The sequence below is a fragment of the Chiloscyllium punctatum genome, chromosome 20 (assembly GCF_047496795.1).
Source record: "Chiloscyllium punctatum isolate Juve2018m chromosome 20, sChiPun1.3, whole genome shotgun sequence".
NCBI lineage: Eukaryota > Metazoa > Chordata > Chondrichthyes > Orectolobiformes > Hemiscylliidae > Chiloscyllium > Chiloscyllium punctatum.
Window position 1 is genome coordinate 41,178,599 of NC_092758.1, and position 21,344 is coordinate 41,199,942.

The window sequence follows — 21,344 nt, forward strand, 5'->3', positions numbered from 1 at the left end:
ATGGTAGTTTGGAGAAAAACACGTAGATCCAGTTAATAGCAATGAGGTAATTGCTGAACTTGTTTCCAAGGGAACAATTACTTCTGGTCAGATTTTGGATATACATCAGTGCCACTGGACTTCAATCGATATAATTTGTTCAGAAGCAGCAAGGTGGACTGCATTGGTCAACCAACTTTAGTGCCAATGGGAGGCCCAGCACTCTTCAACTTATTAACACATATATTGTGAGTTCCACAATCCAACTGAGATTCCTATTGCAGTTCATTGGCACTTAGCTTGCACAATAGGCTGAGGGAGGACCTTGGTGAAAGAGAGCACTGCAGGTCAAAGTCAAGATTAGAGTGGTGCTGGAAAAGTACAGCAGGTCAGGCAGCATCGAGGAGCAGCAGAATTGATGTTTTGGATAAAAGCTCTTTATCAGGAGTGAGGCAGGGAGCCTTTGGGGTGGAGAGATAAATGCGATGGGGGTGGGGCTGGGGAGAAGGTAGCTAAGAGTGCAATAGGTGGATGGAGGTGGGGATGAAGGTGATAGGTGGACAAGGAGGGAGGAGCGGATAGGTGAGAAGGAAGATTGGCAGGTAGGACAGGTCGTGAGGATGGTGCTGAGCTGGCCAGTTGAAACTAGGATAAGATGGGGGTAGGGGAAATGAGGACACTGGTGAAGTCCATATTAATGCCCTGGGGTTGAAGTGTTCCATGGCAGAAGATGAATTGTTCTTCCTCCAGGCGTCAGGTGTGAGGGAGTGGTGGTGGAGGAGGCCCAGGACCTGCATGTCCCCAGCAGAGTGAGAGGGGGAGTTGAAATGTTCGGCCATGGGGCAGGGAGGGTTGATTGGTGCAGGTGTCCCAGAGATGTTGCCTAAAGCGCACTGCAAGGAGGCATCCAGTCTCCCAAATATAAAGGAGACCACATCGGGAACAACGGATACAATAAATGACATTTGTGGACATGCAGGTGGAACTTTAATGGATGTGGAAGGCTCCTTTGGAGCCTTGGATGGAGATGAGGGAGGAGTTGTGGGTGTAGGTTTTACAGTTCCTGCGGTGGCAGGGAAAGGTGCTAGGAGGGGAGGGTGAGTTGTTGGGGGGCGTGGACTGACCAGGTGGTCATGGAGGGAATGGTCTTTGCGGAAATCAGATAGGGGTGGGGAGGGAAATATATCCCTGGTGGTAGGATCTGTTTGTAGTTGGCAGAAATGTCGGCAGATGATGCAGTTTATGCGAAGATTGGTAGGGTGGAAGGTGAGGGGGGGTTCTGTCCCTGTTACGGTTGGAGGGGTGGGGTCTGAGGGTGGAGGTACGGGATGTGGATGAGATGCGTTGGAGGGCATCTTGAACCACGTGGGAAGGGAAATTGCGGTCTCTAAAGAAGGAGACCACCTGGTGTATTCTGTGGTGGAACTGGTCCTCCTGGGAGCAGATATGGCAGAGTCGGAGGAATTGGAATACAGGATAGCATTTTTGCAGGAGGTAGGTTGGGAAGAGGTGTAATCCAGGTAGCTGTGGGAGTCGGTGGGTTTGTAAAAAATATCAATGTTAAGTCGGTCATCATTGATGGAGATGAAGAGATCCAGGAAGGGGATGGAGGTGTTAGAGATGTTCCAGGTGAATTTAAGGTTAGGGTGGAATGTGTTGGTGAAGTTGTTGAACTGCTCAACCTCCTTGTGGGAGCATGAGGTGGTGCCAATGCAGTCATCAATGTAGCGGAGGAAAAGGTGGGGAGTGGTAGCGAACATCCAATCCCTCTACACCTCCATCTGCCATGACGAGGCCCTCCAAGCCCTCTGTTTTTTCCTCTCCCGATGTCTCCACCTGTACCCTTCCACTGACATTCTCATTCATTTGGCTTAACTGGTCGTCACCCTAAACAATTTCTCCTTCAAATCCTCCCTCTTCCTCCAGACGAAAGGGATAGCCATGGGCACCCGCATGGGCCCCAGCTATGCCTGTCTCTTTGCTGACTACGTAGAACAGTCCATCTTCCGTAGTTACACCAGTACCACTCCCCACTCATCAACTTCACCAAGACATTCCACCCTGACCTTAAATTCACCTGGAACATCTCTGACACTTCCCTCCGCTTCCTAGACCTCTTCATCTCCATCAATGATGACCAACTAAACACTGACATTTTTTAAAAACCCACTGACTCCCATGGCTACCTGAATTACACCTCTTGTCACCCTGCCTCCTGCAAAAATGCTATTCAATATTCCCAATTCCTCCGCTTCTGCCGTATCTGGTCCAAGGAGGACCAGTTCCACCACAGAACACACGTGGATGAAGATGCCCTCCAACGCATCTCATCCATGTCCTACACCTCTGCCCTCAAACCCCGCCCCTCCATCCGCAACAAGGACAGAACACCCCTGGTCCTCACCTTCCACCCCACCGCATAAACCACATCATCTGCCGACATTTCCGCCACCTACAAACAGACCCCACCACCAGGGATATATTTCCCTCCCCACCCCTTTCCGCAAAGACTGTCCCCTCCATAACTAACTGGTCAGGTCCACGCCCCCCCAACAACCCACCCTCCCCTCCTGGCACATTACCCTGCCATCTCAGGAATTGCAAAACCTGCGCACACACCTCCCCCCTCATCTCTGTCCAGGGCCCCAAAGGCGCCTTCCACATCCATCAAAGTTTCACCTGCACAACGACAAATGTCATTTATTGTATCCATCGCTCCCGATGCAGTCTCCTTTATATTTGGGAGACTGGACGCCTCCTCGCAGAGCGCTTCAGGGAACATCTCCGGGACACCTGCACCACCCATGGACAAACATTTCAACTCCCCCTCCCACTCGGCCGAGGACATGCAGGTCCTGGGCCTACTACACCACCACTCCCTCACCACCTGATGCCTGGAGGAAGAACACCTTATCTTCTGTCTCGGAACACTTCAACTACAGGGCATCAATGTGGACTTCACCAGTTTCCTCCTTTCCCCTCCCCAAACTTATCCTAGTTCTAACCTTCCAGCTCAGCACCATCCTCATGACCTGTCCTACCTGCCAATCTTCCTTCCCACTATCTGCTCCACTCTCCTTTTTGACCTATCACCTTTACCCCCACCTCCATCCACCTATTGCACTCTTAGCTACCTTCTCCCCAGCCCCATCACTCTCCCATTTATCTCTCCACCCAGAGGGTCCCTGCCTCGTTCCTGATGCAGGGTTTTTGCCCGAAACGTCAATTTTCCTGCTCCTCGGATGCTGCCTGAACAGCTGTGCTTTTCCAGCACCACTCTAACCTTGAGGGGTGATCTTATCAAGATTTATAAAATCATGAGGGACTGACAAGTAGAAAACCCACATGAAAGTGCCAGAATTTGCATTTTAGGTCTCCTGTGTGGTGAGACGCTGCCCACTGATAAATAGTAGTTTCAGTGGATGAGGCAATAATTGTTTACTTAGGGGCTTGAATTGGTGGTGGAATGGCTGTCCTCAAGCTCCCCAACATGGATTTAATTAGTACCAAGGTGGAATGGTGGCAGGGTGCCCTTCTGCCGACAGGCATACCCCTCAGCCACCAAACCTATCATGGGAGAGGCTATTAAGTACCGCACATTCTAAGTAAATCTCCTTTTCTTAAAGGTATTTTGAAACCTGTATTTTAAAACTAAACTCCCTGCACTTAGTTTCTCATAATTGCACATTGCAGTCATTTAATCTGTATAAATTGGATATTGGTCATCAACATGCTCACTGATCTGTTTTTGTCCTGTGTCTGGTATTTCCTTGCAGTGTAATATTGCTTAGTAAGAAAGTATCCTAATCAGTGCAATTCTCTTCTCAGAGATTTTGATACTTGTTGTGTTTCTTTCTCTAGCAATGAATTTTACTATTTTCACCTCAGATTTTTTTTCTACAATGTTGTCTTGATAATCATCTTTTCATTAAATAACTGACAATAATTAGATAGGGATTATCAAAAGCAAACTGCACCTTAGAAGATAAGAAATGGAATAGTAAGGAGAACATAGGCATTGATAAGAACTGGTGAATAAATCATTAATAGCAGCATTGATAGTCAACAAGGTAATGAAAGTACCATATAGCTTATTGCCTGAGGGAAGAATTCAAAAGTTTGGAAGATATGTTCAATTTGTCTGTGATAACTCAGGTTATACTTAGTACTTTGCACAGTTTTGGTCTTTGTGCTTTTCAAAGGACATTGAAGCCTGGGAAAGGTATGAAAAAACAATATTAATTTTCAGGATGTGGATGGTCAACAGTATTGACCATCCTCAGTTGCACTTGCGAAGATGGTATAGAGCTGCCTTCTTAAACTACTGCAGTCAATTTAAAAAGATAAGATCTGAATGAAAGGATTATAGCTGTCAGGAAATATTGAGCAGATTGGAACACTTCTGTTTAGAAATAAGGAGACTTAAAGGAGGCCTTTGAGTTTGCCTGGTTAGATATGGAATATGTTTCCAATCATGGACAAATAAAACAATTGGTGCCAAACACACAAGGTGGTTATCAATAAATTACATGGGAAAATTAGGAGAAATTACTTCACTCAACAGAGTGGATTGAATGCAGAACTCACTATCACAGGAAGCGTTTGAGCCAAATAACTTAGCTACTTTCAATAAGTACGTGAGGAAAGGGAATAGCAAGGTATGTTAAAAGACGAGAGGAGGTGGATGAAATGGGAGGAGACCTATGTTAAAGCTTGATGCAGAAATAAAACCCATCAAACCTATCTCTTGGGACAATAGATTTCCTAATCAGCTCATTATTCACAGCTTTGGACAAAGCTTTACACTTTCCAATTACAAGGGAAAGGCAAAGTATCTGAAAAATTTGAACAACAGGTTAAGCCATTATATATCTCCGCTATGCAGTCACAATGCAAGTATTTTTTCACAAAGATGTTAGCATCAGTCCAAAAAGGTCGTCTTGCTGCCATACAATTAAACAACATTGCATATTAATTTCAGTGCTCATCAAATGCCAGGTATGTAGCATATACATCTTAGTGAACAAATCAAACAGCATGTTCCTCAGTTGTTTATAATAGGTGGAGTGCAGACTGTACTTAACTAGCCTAAACTTAACTAAACAAAAACAAAATGTATACTGTTCAATGGGATTGTGTCTTTGGACAGCGCTGGCAACCATTTTAAGATAATCTGTTGAATTTGCAGTGGTATTACATACACTTGCAAGAATCAACATAACATTTATACGCAGAGAGCCATTTTCCACAATGGAAAGGAATATGTTCAATCCTTGCTCCCTTTTTGAATTGCCCAGGAGCTTGGAGAACCTATTGGAAAAATAATGAAATCACTTTTAAAAAGGAAACAGAAAATATAATAAAAAGAAGAAAATTCTCCTCACCTGTGTCTTAAATGTGCGACCCCTTATTCTGACACTTGTCTTTTGCTCCTTGACCCATCCTTAAAGGGAAGCATCCTTTCTGCATCTACCCAGTCAGGTCCCTTAGGAATATTTCATTAAGGTCACCGCTCGTTCTTGTATATTCCATTCAGTACAGGGCCAACCTCCTCAACATCTTCTCACAAGACAATTCCTCTGTATCTGAGATCAGCCTCATGAACCGTCACTAGACGGCCTTCAATGCCAGTATATCTGTCCTTCGATAAGGGGCCCAAAACTATTTAGTGTATTCCAGCTGCAGCCTAACTCATGCTTTGTATAGTTTTAGCAAAATATTCCTACTTTTATACTCCACACCCTTTGAAATAAAAACCAACATTCCTTTAGTCTTCCCTATTACCAGCTGAACTAGATGCTAGCTCTTCATGATTCATAGACAAAGATTGCCAAATCCTTCACACACCAGTCTTTGAGCCACACGTTTAATAGTTTGACATATTTACCCTTTGCCAGTTTGCTCATGGCTCAGATAGTATCCAGAGATTATTACCTTGGAGTTTCTGCAATCTAATTTAGGTCCTAACTGTTCAAAGTCTTTCAACAGAACTTCCTTTCTAATCCAATCAGTGTCGTTGATACCAGGCTGGATAATGACTACTGGACCCTTCCCCAAACCGCCTCAAAGTTCTCAAACTCAAGGAGATGCCCTTGACCTTGGCAACTGGTAGGCAACACCGCCTTCGGAACTCCTGCTCATGTCTGCAGAGAGCAGTATCTCTCCCTCTAATTGTACTGTCCCTTTCCACTAATGCCTTCCCATTTCTGCTCCCTACTTGAAAGACCCCCTGTAACCAAAGTGGTCAGTTTGCCCATGCTCCCTGTAGTCCCCACTTTTGTTCACACAGCTTTCAAGAACCCCTTAACTGTTGAACAATTGCAGGACTGAGGCTCTTCAATTTTACTCCCTGGGTCCTCATACCATCCTTACCTGCAAACAAACCCTCCTGTCCCTGATCACAGAACAACGTTGAATTATCTAATTTGAATGGTGTGACTCCCCTCTGGAGCAAAGTGTTCAAGTAACTTTCCCCTTCCTTGACATAGTTCAATGCCTGCAGCTCAGACTCCAGCTCCCCAACTCAAACCTGAAGTTCCTCAAACTGTAAACACTGACTGCCGGCATGTTCACTCTGGATCACAGTGGCATCCAGCAGCTTCCAAATGTCGCAGCAGCAAACTCAACACCACTTTCAAATTAAGGACAGAGACCTGTCAGCCATCACTATCATATATAAACAGACAGGTCCAAGTCCTTAATTTGATAGTAGGTCTGGCAGCAACCAATTCAGATTCCACCCGCAGGAACATTGTCAGGTGCTCCCATTGGCCTTCAGCTTGTGGGTGTTACCTACATATGATCACCAGTTGATGAGAAAATTCCAGCCTTTGTCAACTCTTACTGTACTTTTATTGAGATGCAAACTTAATCGGACTTGTACAACAGGAGCAACAGGTAGAGTAAGGCCAATGGTCAGTAAGGTCTGTTGTTACAAAACCTTCTAATTCCCAGCATTAGTAAATCTGACTCGTTAACTTGGATATTGCTATCGACTTCACAAACCTCATGCAGGGAAATGGTGGTATCACTGTCCTACTAATCTAATGTCTTCAAAGTATCCAGGATTTGAACCAGCATTTTCTCATTTCAGTTCAAGTTGTACTTTGTTCCACTGTTTCCAAATCTTTGCGGCCTGATTATTGTGGACGTTTCAATTACTCTACTGCTTCTGACACTTTCACTCTTCATGAGGGCAGTCTGTTTTATAACCGTGCCCAACTTGTACAGCACCGGTGTTCAGGAGAAAGATTCTTCGCAATTTTTTCAAAACGTCATGCAACTTGAAGGAAATTGGGAATATAAGGGTCAAAACACTGCTTTATTGTGGTATTCCTCAGACATGGAGTAGGCGGACCAGAAACTATGCGGCCTATGGCGATTGCTGCATAACGCTGAGAACATTTTAAAACAGCATAGGTAGGCAGTCTGCCGAGAGAACAACTCTTTCTTAGATCCCTCTAGTGGAAATTTGTTTTATTACAACTGGGGCCAGGGTTTTTAAGAAGCTGCAGTTTTTATGTCATTTATTCAGGTTAAGATTTAGCTCCGTTTACAGTAGTGCTTTGAGTTTTCATAAGAAACATCTATGTGAAATTGAAATGCTGTTGCCCCTTTAAGGAGTTTGTGCTTAAACAAATCATTGCAGAATTTCTGTACTAAATTAGGTCCTTTTTGTTGTTAAATATTTATTGTATCCTCTGCCAACTGTATTATATTACATTTGTTATTTTTTTTCTGTTAGGCTGAACAATAAACATCTTGTAGCCTGGAAATTGCAATGCACCTATAAATGGACAGCACGGATCAATCACTAGGCCTGACACATATCTAAGACTGGAAGTCAGGCTTCATTATCACTGAGCTAGTGAGTTATGGCATCCAAACAGCTCAATCCAGTCGCCAGAGCTAGATTCCAGTCTTTGTTTACAGAGGCTGGCAGGAGTGCATCCAAAAAAAACCCAACTTTTTTTTTAACTGAGAGATGAGAACACAACCACTGAGCTAATCCAAGATGGCTGGAACCTTCCTGGGTCTGCCAGCATTTCAAGCATTAATTGAAGGAAACAATAAAAATACATTTAAATTATGTTTACTATTACTGACATTTGTTACCTGCTCAACCCTAGGCAAGAAGTGACCCCATGATCAACCACTGAGAACTTCATACAAATGCACAAGCAGACACAGGAGCAAGTAGGCAGGCTTCCTGGATGCACTCGGAAAACTGATTCAGCAGGTTGGAGGACTCCACCAATGCTGTTTGTACCGTACTGCCTCTGTCATATGAACAGCCAAGCCCAGCGCACTCAGCTTGCATAAAAATAAAACGCGCCCATGGAGAAATTCAACAAGTCTGGTAGCATGGTGGAGAGAAAAACAGTGTTAGCATTTCGTACCTGGAATGACTCTTCGTCGGAATCAAATTGGACTTGAAATGCTGGAACATTAACTCTGTTTCTCTCTCCAGGAATGCTGCTAGAGTTGTGGAGAGTTTCCAGCCTGCTTACTCTTTCTATTTTGGTTTTCTACCATCCATAGTGTTTTGCTTTTATTCGAGTACAGTCAATGTCTGTTTGGAGTCCATGCAGGCCTCACTCTATTGCTCGGACACTGGTGCTGTGTACCAATGGCAAGGTGACAGGGGAATGAGAGACTTGCCCCCACTCCAGGTGCCCCTTCCTCATATGGAGACAGGGTGGCACCAAGTGATGCCCAGCCAGAGAAGGAACCACATTCAAAATTCCTAGTAGTCTCCTGTCAGGAAACTGCAGAGATAGGTGACATTCCAGCTCCACCCTGCCTGACACCCTTAACTCTGTGGGAGTTCAAGCCGAGGAGGATCAATCATCATCTGGATAGGGCAGTCCCAGCAAGAGTGTACCAATTAGCCACAAACAACCACAGGGTCACCCAATCGAAACTCTGAGACCAGCAGGCTCCATTGCAAGATGCCACACAAGAGGCTGCTGCATAAGATAAAGATGCATGGCATTATGGGTAAAGTATTAGCATGGATAGAGGATTGGTTGACTGGAAGCAAAAAGTGAAGATAAATGAGTGCTATTCTGTTTGGCAATCAGTAACTCGTGGTGTGCCTCAGGTATCAGTGTTGGGACTGCAATTATTCATAATTTATATAGATGATTTGGAGTTGGGGATCACGTGTACTGTGTCACAGTTTGCAGATGACACTAAGGTGAGTGGCAGAGCAAAGTGTGCAGAGGACTGTGAAACTTTGCAGAAAAACATAGATACTTTAAGTGAGTTGGCAAAGGTCTGGCAGATGGAGTACTATGTTAATAAATGCAAAGTCATCAATTTTGATAGGAGTAACAGTAAAAAGGACTATTACTTGAAAGGTAAAAGGTTGCAGCATGCTGCTGTGCAAAGGGACCTTAGTGACCTTGTGCATGAATTACAGAAGGTTGGTCTGTAGGTACAACAGTAATTAGGATGGCAAATGGAATTTTGTCCATCATTGCTAAAGGGATTGAGTGTAAAAGCAGGGAAGTTATGTTGCAGCTGTATAAGGTGCTGGTGAGGCCACACCTGGAGTACTGTATGCAGTTTTGGTCTCTATACTTGAGAAAGGATGTACTGGCACTGGAGGGGGTGCAGAGGAGGTTCACTAGGTTAATCCCAGAGTTGAGGGAGTTGGCTTATGAGGACAGACTGAGTAGACTGGGATTATATTCATTGGAATTTAGAAGAATGAGGGGGGATCTTACAGAAACATCTAAAATTATGAAGGGAATACATAAGATAGATGCAAAGAGGATGTTTCCACTGGCTGGTGAAACAACATCAAGAGGGCATAGGTTTAAAATTAGGAGGAGCAGATTTAGGACTGAATTAATAAGGAACTCCTTCACCCAGAAAGTTGTAAATCTATGGAATTCCCTTCCCAATGGAGTAGTTGATGCTACTTCAGTAAATATTTTTAAAGCTAAGATCGATTTTTTTTTGAACAATGAAGAATTCAGGGTTATGGTGGGAGGGCAGGTAAGTGGAGCTGAGTCCATGAAAAGATCAGCCATGATCTTATTGAATGGTGGAGCAGGCTCGAAGGGTCGGACGGCCTACTCCTGCTCCTAACTCTTATGTTTGAAAGCAGGCTCCCTGCCCTCTATCTGTGTACCCCAGGACTGCACCAAGATGTAGTGGGAGGAAAAAGGAGGAGAACAACCTTCTGAGGACATTTCGGTGGCATGATTCATCCTTCATTTGAAATATGTTATCACGGTTGTAAGTATATGTTCCTCATCATCAGCTGTTGAGAGCAAATGTCACCTTCGCTGCAGGTACAAGAATGAAGTTTGAGTGACTGGCCAGCCTTAGAGCCACACAATGTTCAAACTCTGAAAAATGACATTTTTCCCTTCAAGCCCATAACAGCAAGAGTCCTTGTCTTTATTGAATGGAGGAGCATCAGAGGTCCATGTAGAAGCATCCCACTGGCCTCGTTTTCAGGATCTTCCATGTCCCAATATTTGGAGGATGCTGTTCAAATGTTGTGAAGGTTTCCATGCATTTGTCACTTTAACTTTTTATTAAACAGATGAACTGGACAGAATGATCAAAGCATGATGCTGCTCATGAAGTTGGGATGCTGGCCCGAGCAGCTTCAAAATACAAGGAAGTCCAGTCGACATTGCTTTGGCCAGCATGGCTGTGCTATATGATGCTGGAGGTGCTCTTCAATCTGAAGAACATCCTTACCATCACATGCTGCAGCTCTCATGGATCCCCATCTTCTGTCCCATAGCCTTGATGCATCCTAAAGTTGTCTGGAGCAGAGATTCCTAGGATCAAGCAGCATGCTCTGCCTGCATGGATCTGGTATGAAATCCCAGAGATGACCTCCGTGGCCCTAGCAGAAGAAGACATTGCATTACAGATACTTTGGACAACATGACATGGAGTTTTGACCTCTGGACAGAGAATCCCCACTGCCCCTCTCTCATCTGACGGCATTCCATGGAAGATGAGAGATGGTGGCTCTCTTACATTTTCGCCACATCATGAGGCAGCTCCACATCTGCTAGAAGTTGATGCATGTCCTGGCTTTCCAGATGTAAGTGTTAATCATCCATTCCTGTGCAGCATCTCTTAGTGTAGCAGCCACACGGATGACCACATCTTCTGTGTCTAGATCCATTGGTGACAGTTCCAATAAGCAATATCAGAAATGAAACAACTTCTCAGTAATAAGATCCTTCAGCAGTCACAGCAAACACAAATAACATTTGAACAACATGCTCTAAACATGGCGACATGGATGGCCCTGAAAAGAAGGACAGTGGGATGCCTCTACGCGAACCTCTTTTTTATCATTGTCCTGATTCAGAAATCTGTTGCTGAAGTCTTATAATGCATATATAGTCAGGGCATGAATGAGTGGCAATAATAAGGAGAACTTCTCTCTACCACTCCAACCCTCACAGTACTCAGAAAAGGCTGCATTAACTAGAGGATAATGGCCTGGACAGTTTATAGTCCAAGTTGTAAAATGTGCAATTCCTGCACCTCGAGCAGGCAGTGGAATCATGGAAGGTATTTGCTATTTGGCAACGAGGGTGAAACTTTCCATTTACAAGACATTGCTCATACCTTACAGCCATTTTAGCACTGATTTGTCATGCTGAATAATGTGGTCAATAATGCACGTAATCAGGACTTGTAGTTGACAGTCGGTCAATGTGTAAGGTGCTCATACAGCATTTTGTGATAACACAAGTCCTTCACCTGTCATGTTTGGGCACCTGTTTAATGCCCTTTGAAAGTCTCACATCACTTTCTCAGAGTGGATCTTACTTCACTCTTTCCCCAGGGCTGGTTCACCGGACCTGTCGAACTGACTATGGCTCACTCCCTAGTCTGCAAAGGTACAGCCCCTTAGCCCTGACTGCATTAAGCAGCTGACTGACCATGTCCAAATCACTGGGCTGATATATTGGAGGAGACCACCAACTGACTTTGTCAGGACCACCTGACTGAGTGATGTCTCCCTTGACCTGACCCCCTTTGTCTTTGAGACTTGGCCACTTAGTTGAAGCATGTGCAGTGTATTTGCTGAGACAGCTGCTGGCACATACTGCAAGTGTTACATTGACATAGCACTGTGCCACACAGCAACATGTCTGCCAACTTGACTGATTACTGCTAACAATCTTGACTGTGGTTGGGGATTGTACAGGGCTTATAAGCCAACTCAAGTTTAGGTTTATATAAAGAGGTCCAAAAAAGTCTCAAATCCTCCATTGTATACACACACCATAGCTTGAAAAGTTGAACATACTATAGAGCGGAGAGGTGGAATTGAAAAAGTAAATGTCACAAGTAAAAGAATTATACATTCTAAATTTCCTTTGGTGGTCTTTATATCCAGTAGTATTGCAGCTCATGTGAGCTGCTTGTTCCTCTGGAGACAGTCTCCTTTAAACTGCAGTCAGTCCTTTTCCAAAGTGGCTGCTATGACACTTTATGTGCCTTTTAGTTTCAGATTCTCTATCTCTGTGGTGTAACTTGTAACAGAGATAGAGTCCGAATTTGAAATATGGAGAGAAAGCTACTGTTACTGCATCACATAAGTCTCCTTGATGTTATTCCCTCCTTTAACCAACAAAGAGTCATAATGTCATAGAGATGTACATGCCGACCATATATCCCAACCCAATCTAGTCCCACCTGCCAGCACCCGGCCCATATCCCTCAAAACCCTTCCTATTCATATACCCATCCAGATGCCTTTTAAATGTTGCAATTGTACTAGCCCCACCACTTCCTCTGGCAGCTCATTCCATACACGTACCACTCTCTGCGTGAAAAAGTTGCCCCTTAGGTCTCTTTTATATCTTTCCCCTCTCACCCTAAACCTATGTCCTCTAGTTCTGGACTCCTCCACCCCAGGGAAAAAACTTTGTCTATTTATCCTATCCATGCCCCTCATGATTTTATAAACCTCTATAAGGTCACCCCACAGTCTCAGATGCTCCAGGGAAAACAGCCCTAGCCTATTCAACTCTCCCTGTATCTCAGATCCTCCAACCATGGCAACATCCTTGTAATTTTTTCATGAACTCTTTCAAATTTCACAAGGAGACCACAATTACAATATTCCAAAAGTGGCCTAACCAATGTCCTATACAGCCACAACATGACCTCCAAACTCCTGTACTCAATACTCTGACCAATAAAGGAAAGCATACCACACGCCTTCTTCACTATCTTAAGTTGCTACGATTGACATTTGTAAAGGGCCCCATTTTAAGTTCCACTCCTTGCGCTATATAAGTTTGATAGCTGGGTCTCAAACATTAACGTGTGGAAGATTTTAAATCTAGATATCACAATATCACCTTTCTACCAGTGCTTGTGTTTCCCGCTGTCCCTTTACATGAACACATAATGGAGATCACAGCGGGTCAGACAGCATCCATGGAGAAAAAGCAAGCTAATGTTTTGAGTATAGATGACTTCATCAGAGTTGAAGTGAAGCTTCATCTCAGCTCTGATGAGTCATCTCGACTCGAAACATTAGCTTGCTCTTTCTCCATGGATGCTGTCTGACCTGCTGTGATCTCCAGCATTTGTTGTTTTCAGTACAGATTTAAGCATATAAGCATATAAGTTTATAATCATAGCTTTTCACAAATTGAGTCTCATTCAATAGCTTACAATTGCCATATATCACTGGTATTCTTACATACAAATGAAGGAGGACACCACTTCAACTGGGATAACACATCTATCCTAGGACCGGGTATTCAGAGATACACAAGGGAATTCCTGGAAGCCGGAACTCCATCAATAAGCACGTTGATTTGGACCCCATTTACCAACCTCTGAGAAAAAGACCAGAAATAATATCACCCACTTTAAGAGACCAAGACACATAAATAGAAGGTGGGAGGCTCACTGATGATGTTACCTGGCATGGTGGCAAAACAAACCCCAAAAACTCTTAGCATTCGCCTCTACCTGTGTTTTTGTTTTTTCCGCTGTTTACCTATTATTTACTTATCTATGCTATTTAACTCTGTAATCTGCCTGCATTGCTCGCAAGACAAAGCTTTTCACTGTGCCTCGGTACACGTGACAATAAATTCAATTCAATTCAACCTGAACTACAAATCTTCTCAAAAATCACAAACACCTATGGGCGCAGTATGCTATAACTAGCCCGAAGATGGGAAACCAACGCCGTCCAACTGAGCGCCATCCGCAAAAAACTGTATGTCCTATATTAATGCCTCAGAAAACAGGTATTACCAAAATGGCTCAAGTACACACTACCACTCAACAGCTCACAAGCCAGAGGAGTATCAAAACAGAACGGCTGCAGAATGTTGACAGAAATGATTAACAATGCCCACAACCGACTCCACAATCGGGAAATTTGCACCAAAAAACTTTATTCACCAACACGACAGACCATGAATGGACAAGCACACTAGAACGAGCCATCAGCATCAAACAACAGCAGACCAAGAAAAAGAATAAAGCTATCCCTACAAGAAATACTGGACAAGCTCACACAAAAGAACAACAGACAATTCAGAAACTTGGATTAAAAACCTATCGAACCGACCACTAACAGACACGGAAAAAGCCGTCCTAGTAAGAGGGATGAACTACAACCAAAGAGACATGGACAAAAAGGACTTCTTAGCAGCATTAGAATCAACCCTGAAAGACAACAGACTCACTGAAGAAACTCAGCAGACCATTAGACAGACAGATGCACCAACATTAAGCAGGAAGAAGGAAGGGAATACCCTCAACACAAAGAAAAGGAAGGCCCCAGAAGGATTCAGAAAAGACAGAAACATTGTTATCCTATCTGCAGGCAAAGGGCGCATGACCATCATCCTAAACAGAACGCAGTACATTGAAAAGGCAAACTCACTGCTCACAGATACCAACACTTACCAACAGGTGCCTATTCTTAATACCAGAAGACCATAAGACAGAAGCAGATGTAGGCCATTCAACCCCTCAAATCTGCTCTGACATTTAATGAGATCTTGGTTGATTGGATAATCCTCCACATCACTTTCCTGCCTTTGGCCCAGAGTCCTTAAATCCTCTGGGTGTATTTCAAAATCTATCTCAATCTTGAAAGTACTTAATGACACAGTCACAACAGTAGTAAAGAATTCTACATATCCATAATCCTCTGAGAGAAGAAGTTGCTCCTCATCTCTATCCTAATTGTGTGACCCCTTAGTTTGCAATTTGCTCTCTGGTCAGAGACTTTCCCACAAGGGGTAACAACTTTTCCACAGCAGCCTTGTCAAAGTCCCCTAAGAATCTTGTAAAGTTCAATAGGGATGCCTCTCGTTCTTCTAGATTCAAACAAGCACAGGTCCAACTGACTCAACTTCTCTTCATAAGACAGTTCCTTCACACCTAGTATCAGCCTTGTGAACCTTCTCTGAATGTCCTCCAATGCCAGTGAACCTTTCCTTAGAGAAGAGATCAAAAACTGTTCAGAGTTTTCCAGACGTGGTCTGACTGGTACCTTGTCTGGTTTTAGTGAAACTCCCTAGTTTTATATTCCATTCCCTTTGAAATAAAGGTCATCATTCCATTTTCCCTCCCTGTTGCCAACTGAACATAAGCTGTCAGAGATTTTTAGACAGTCAGCCTTTCACATAAGTCTTATGACCTCCAAAGACATTTTGTAAATAAAATGCCTTGACTCATTTAAAGTTGTTTCCTTTTAAACAGAATTCCCAGGTAGTAAATAAGCCAATGGAATTAAAGGTTAATAATTCTAATATTTGAATTTCATGACAATATCAAAATTAATTGTACAAAACTTTTTGATCTCCTTTTGACATATTTCAGATTAGCCTGGTGAACTGTTAAATCGACAAATCCCCATACAGTCTCTATTTCCCAACTCCTGCAGAGACAGTCACAGCAAAGATTGAAGTACACAGTGGAAACTCGTCACTCATAGTACTTCCTGCTATTGTCACGATTCTACTTACTCTGCTGTAATCGGAAATCACAGATTATAACATTTTTTTCTATTTGATACTTTGAGGAGTGTTTCGCGATCAATTACTGTCCTTTTCTATAGTAATACTCATTCTATGAAACACCATTGGATATTGCTGATCTCATTATCCTCTATTCACACATTTACCTACCTTGATTAGTTCTATATCACTTTAGATATTGGTTAAGCTGGAGACAGATCTCTGAGACTGTGATATTAGATTAGATTAGATTAGATTAGATTCCCTACAGTGTGGAAACAGGCCCTTTGGCCCAACAAGTCCACACCGACCCTCTGAAGAGTAACCCACCCCCTCTCTGACGAATGCACCGAACAACTATCGTCAATTTAGCATGGTCAATTCACCTGACCTGCATGTCTTTGGAATGTTGGGAGAAAATTAATACTAAAAAAAGTACAAGATAGTTGTCTTTTCCCAAGGATGGGTGATTTCAAAACTAGGGAGCACATTTTTTAAGGTGAGAGGAGATAGATTTAAAGAAGACTTGGGGGCAAGTTTTTTACACAAGGGGTGGCTTGCTTGTGGAACGAACTTCCTGAGAAAGTGGTGGATGCAGGTACAGTTACTACATTAAATTGAATTGAAATGAATTGAATTGAATTGAACTTATTGTCACATGTACCAAGGCACAGTAAAAAGCTTTGAGTTGCGAGTAATACAGGCAGATCACATAGTTAAGTAGCATAGATAAATAAATAATAAATATAAAGTGGCAAAAAAGACACATGGATAGATATGTGAATAGGTAAGGTTTGGAGGGATATGGGCCAGGAGCAGGCAAGTGGGACTAGTTTAGTTTGGGATTATATTCAGCATGGACTGGTTGGGCCTTCGGGTCTGTTTCCATGCTGTATGACTCTATGACTCTATATTAAAAAGACATTATCCATTATAGATAAATATTGAAATTAGATTGTGTTGCATCACTATCTTCCTATGGAGCAATGCAGCTGAATGCAAAAATATTTCACATTTTTCATTTGAGAGTGTCAAGTATGCAATGTATGTTAGATCATTATTATTATATTAGGAGCTAGAAACATAACATAGTCACTAACTAATCCAATAAGAAATTCAAGTTAAACATCCAATGCAGAGCACTAAGATTCTGGAACTTGCTAATATTTGGAACATAAAATAACATGGATACATTCAGGGGAAGCTGGATGTTTCTTTCATTCTTTGATTGAAAGTGGCTGTCGCTGGCACGGCCAGCATTTATTGCCCAGCCCTAATTATAGGCTTGCTGAGCTATTTCAGAGGGTAGTTACAAGTCAATCACATTGCTGTGGGTCTGGAGTCACTTGTAGGCCAGACCTACTAAGGATGACAGATTCTTTCCCTAAAGCAGCCAGATGAGTTTTCAGGTCCATCAAAAATAATTTCACAGTCACTGTGGATTCAAATTCCACCAGCTTCTGTGGTGAGATTTGAACTCACACCACGTGGCAGTAGCCTAGGCCTCTGGATTAATGGTCCAGTGACATTAGTACTAGATTAGAGTGGTGCTGGAAGAGGATGTCTCCACTCTGGAGGCTCCCTGCCTTCAGTCCTAATGAAGGGCCTTTGTCCAAAACGTTGATTTTCCTGCTCCTCAGATGCTGCCAGACCTGCTGTGCTTTTCCAGCACCACTCTATTCTAGACTCTGATTTCCAGCATCTGCAGTCCTCACTTTTGCCAGTGACATTAATACGTCACCTATATGTAAATGTGAGGGAGAATATGTTGATATGAAGGAAATATGTTGATGTTGTGCAATTAAGTTGGAGAATGCTTATTTGCAGCCTAAACAAAGGAATAGATATGAAACTGTTTTAGGTGAGTAAAATTCACGTTATTCAGATAATTACTGCAACATTGAGTTAGTGAGTATGAATTGTGATTGGGGCTGGTGGTGGTTGCAAGGATGTGATGTGTTTTCCATTTTGGGTTAACAAAAGATGCAAAACATCTGAAAGTATTTAACAAACAGGTTAAAGTATATTTTACTTTAAAAGAGCACATTTTGATCCAACTTAATAGTTAATGTAAACAAATGCAAGTTTTTTTATAAGTAAACATTATCAATGTACTTTATCGACTTGATTGTGACACCACTTCATTTCAACTGAGTCTGTATGCATTATGTCATGCTATTTCTGTTTAGCCTTGCATCACTGAATTACAATCTATCAATAGGTGGCAAACTGTTCATACTAAAGGTCAGTAAATGACATCTGCTCAATCCAATGACAGATTGTAACTTAAATTTTTTTAAAAATGCATCAACAAGGATGACAGTGTGTTTGAAACATTTCTCCTGATTTTACTTGGAGCAGTTAGGATCCAGTAAAAACTTTCTGAGAATAAGCAGCAACATAACAATGACCAAAGCAGCTGAAGTGGGAAAAATGGGAGGTGCTGTCACAAAGGAGCCAGTGAATAGACTGATTGAGACACATTTGCTTTCAGAATTCAGCAGGCAGCCTGAAAAAAGAAATGAGTTTCTCACTTCAAAATAAGAGTGTTTCTGGTCTCTGCACTCGAACAATTTGGGTTGAAACCTCTCATGTGATGATGCAAAACAGTCATTATCCAATCAACTGCCCAGTATACAAAGCATTTAATAGTTAGTTCCATTGAAGTCAGTTAAACTGACTATCAGACATTGTATATAATGGGCTAGTTCTATAGCACCCATTTTGTGTCAGTGATCAAGACGAATTTGTATCCTTAGGTGGCATTGCAAACGTTAGAACCTGCATATATTTTATTTCTCATCTTAACGTTTTGACATTGTCTGCAGTTATTATGTAGAATCCGAGAAATGTGCTGTAATATACTATTGCCTACTTCGTAATTCTCTGGTAATAAAATTAAAATCATAATTTTGTTAAAATTATGCATAAATTGGAAATTCAAATCTATGTTTGTACCATACCATCAATCCAGTTGTACAATGGCTAGATGTGATTGTAAGTCTACATTTATACACTCACCAGTTTTCCATAGATTATGACTGAGTTGCACCCGAGACAGGAAATTTTAATTATTTAAACATTTTGAGGTTGCAGGTGAGAGTGTCCACATCTTCAAAACAAAGCTTTTACCACATTTTAGCCCATGATCAACAGACTTTGAAATCTCTTTTAACACCCTTCATGTTGCTGAGAGTGCCGATTCTAGCAAAATGAGATTAGCTTGTAGCCTAACCTTGGATTATTGCAGAAAGGAAACTTGTTTGTAATGAAACAGCCTGACAGTATAACTCCATTTATAGTAAACTCTTATAATTACATTAATAATATATGTGCATTCAGGAAGTAGTTTGTTGCACATTTATGGAAAGTTTGTAAATAGCATTCTGACAGATATGAATATTTTAAGTATTTTTAGAGGAAAATGTTAATGCCATGGATACTAGATCTGCAAATTGGCATAAATATTAATTCCCACATAGATGAAAATGTGACAGTACAGAAATGTCCACTCTTGGTCCAGTCACCTTTGAACAACTGTAGGATAAGATTCTGCCAAAAGACATCACAACTAAGTTATAATGTCAACATTGGTTGGAGACAAAAAAAAACTGCAGATGCTGGAATCCAAAGTAGACAAGCAGGAGACTGGAAGCACACAGCAAGCCAGGCAGCACCAAGAGGTGGAGAAGTCAACAGTGAAGGGTCGCAACCCAAAATATTGACTTCTCCCCCTCCTGATGCTGCCTGTCTTGTTGTGTTCTTCCAGCCTCCTGACTGTCTATAATGTCAACATTGTTCTTTGAAAGCATTTTAAACACCTACCACAATGGAAAATGCGGTGGTGGAAAGACTATTAAACCACAGCAAGCATGGCTAATAAATTAGTTTTGTTTTTAGGAATCCTGAGAAATGTATGTACACATTTTTTATATTCAGCCACATGATGTGCTAAGATACTTAGAGCAAACTACAACATAGAATTGCACTAGTTGGTCACTGTACAGAGAGCTGCTAATCTCTGCTAGATTGAGTGAAGTTTAATTGCTTCCTGCAAAGAGAGAGGAAAATCAGAAAGGTGTTCTCCAACCCATCCATCCATTCAGTAGCAAAGAATCCTGATAGAGTACTGACTTCACAGCAAGCAAAGAAGACCCAGTATACCAGGAAAAAATGATATTGAAAATTAGGAATTAATGCCAAAACTATTTTCGTTATAATGATGATGACAGCATACTAAAACCTATAATGTGAAGACATTGTATGCATGCAGACAACGAAAATGAATTCAACACCACTGCATGACACGGTGCTATTGGGTGGGGTGGTGGGGTCATTCTGTACATGCCTCAGTATATGGACTGATGAGAAGAGGGACTTTTACTTTGATGAGAGAGTAAGTGATATAGTGCTGTAGTAATAGATCAATCATTCACCAAACGTCATCCCCTTACTGCCTGCACTATATACAAGCACTAAGTTTGAAGGTTTAACTTCTCAGTAAATAGCAGTATTAAAAAAAGGCTTCCATACTGCTCATACCAAGGTAACAATTCCTACAGGAATCTCTAATTAAGGTACGTAACCAATTGATTTGTATTTGGTGAGAGAAAGAATATAAAATAAAATGTTTATAAGGTGAAACTGAAATTATCTTTTAAAAGTTCTTTTTGTTCTTAAGATAAGTAAGTATTGATTCTTCATATATAATTTTAAAATAATTTATTATCACTATTAATTGATATCTCTGTGCATAGGCATATATAGTGTAAAAAAACTTTACGTTTGATGCCTTAACAAATACAGTTTTAAAGTTATATTGTTACTGAGTTGAAGAGATTTAAGCTACAGAATTGTTATTCTTAGTGTCTCTATATTATTCTTGTATTAAAGTTCTGTGTTTGGTTCTTAATCTTTTCTACTAAACCTTTAGCATTCATATTTGAACTGAAAATGTATATACAATACAACCTTAAGTAAAAGGTTATTTTACAGACTTAGAAGGAACCCTGTATGAATAAATTGCAAAAATATACTGTGAATTTAATAACCTAAAACTGATTTGCATTAAATTGACATGTAGAGCCCACATCTGTGAGCAAGACCCAGAATGTTTTTACAAATTGAAAATACAGAATATGTTTTAGTAATTACTGTTCACTAAAGCACTGCCTTTATGCTAAAAACTTCTTGGCCTCCTGCGGGCTTACCATTGAAGACTGAATAATAGTAAAATTGGTGTTAGTCATTACTGAATGATTCCACAGATTATATATACTAATATCAAGCAATGAAATGTACAGTTTCCTGTCCCAGATACTCAGAAATGCAAAAGAAAGAAACATCTTGTTCTATAGATTATTGGAACTAATT

The 21,344-nt window shown here is 41.7% G+C and overlaps 1 protein-coding gene across 6 annotated transcripts in view; it reads left to right on the forward strand.

Annotated features, from left to right (window-relative positions):
• The window catches only part of LOC140492070 (myotilin-like), a 153,424-nt gene that overhangs the window by 87,883 nt on the left and 44,197 nt on the right, over positions 1-21,344 (forward strand). For 2 of the 6 annotated variants that reach the window (XM_072590749.1, XM_072590751.1), the window contains exon 1: positions 20,400-20,548. The exons of the other annotated variants lie outside the window; for them this stretch is intronic. The gene's annotated coding sequence lies outside the window, so the exon portion shown is untranslated. Of the gene's footprint in view, positions 1-20,399; positions 20,549-21,344 lie in introns of those variants that run through there. 6 annotated transcript variants of the gene reach the window in all.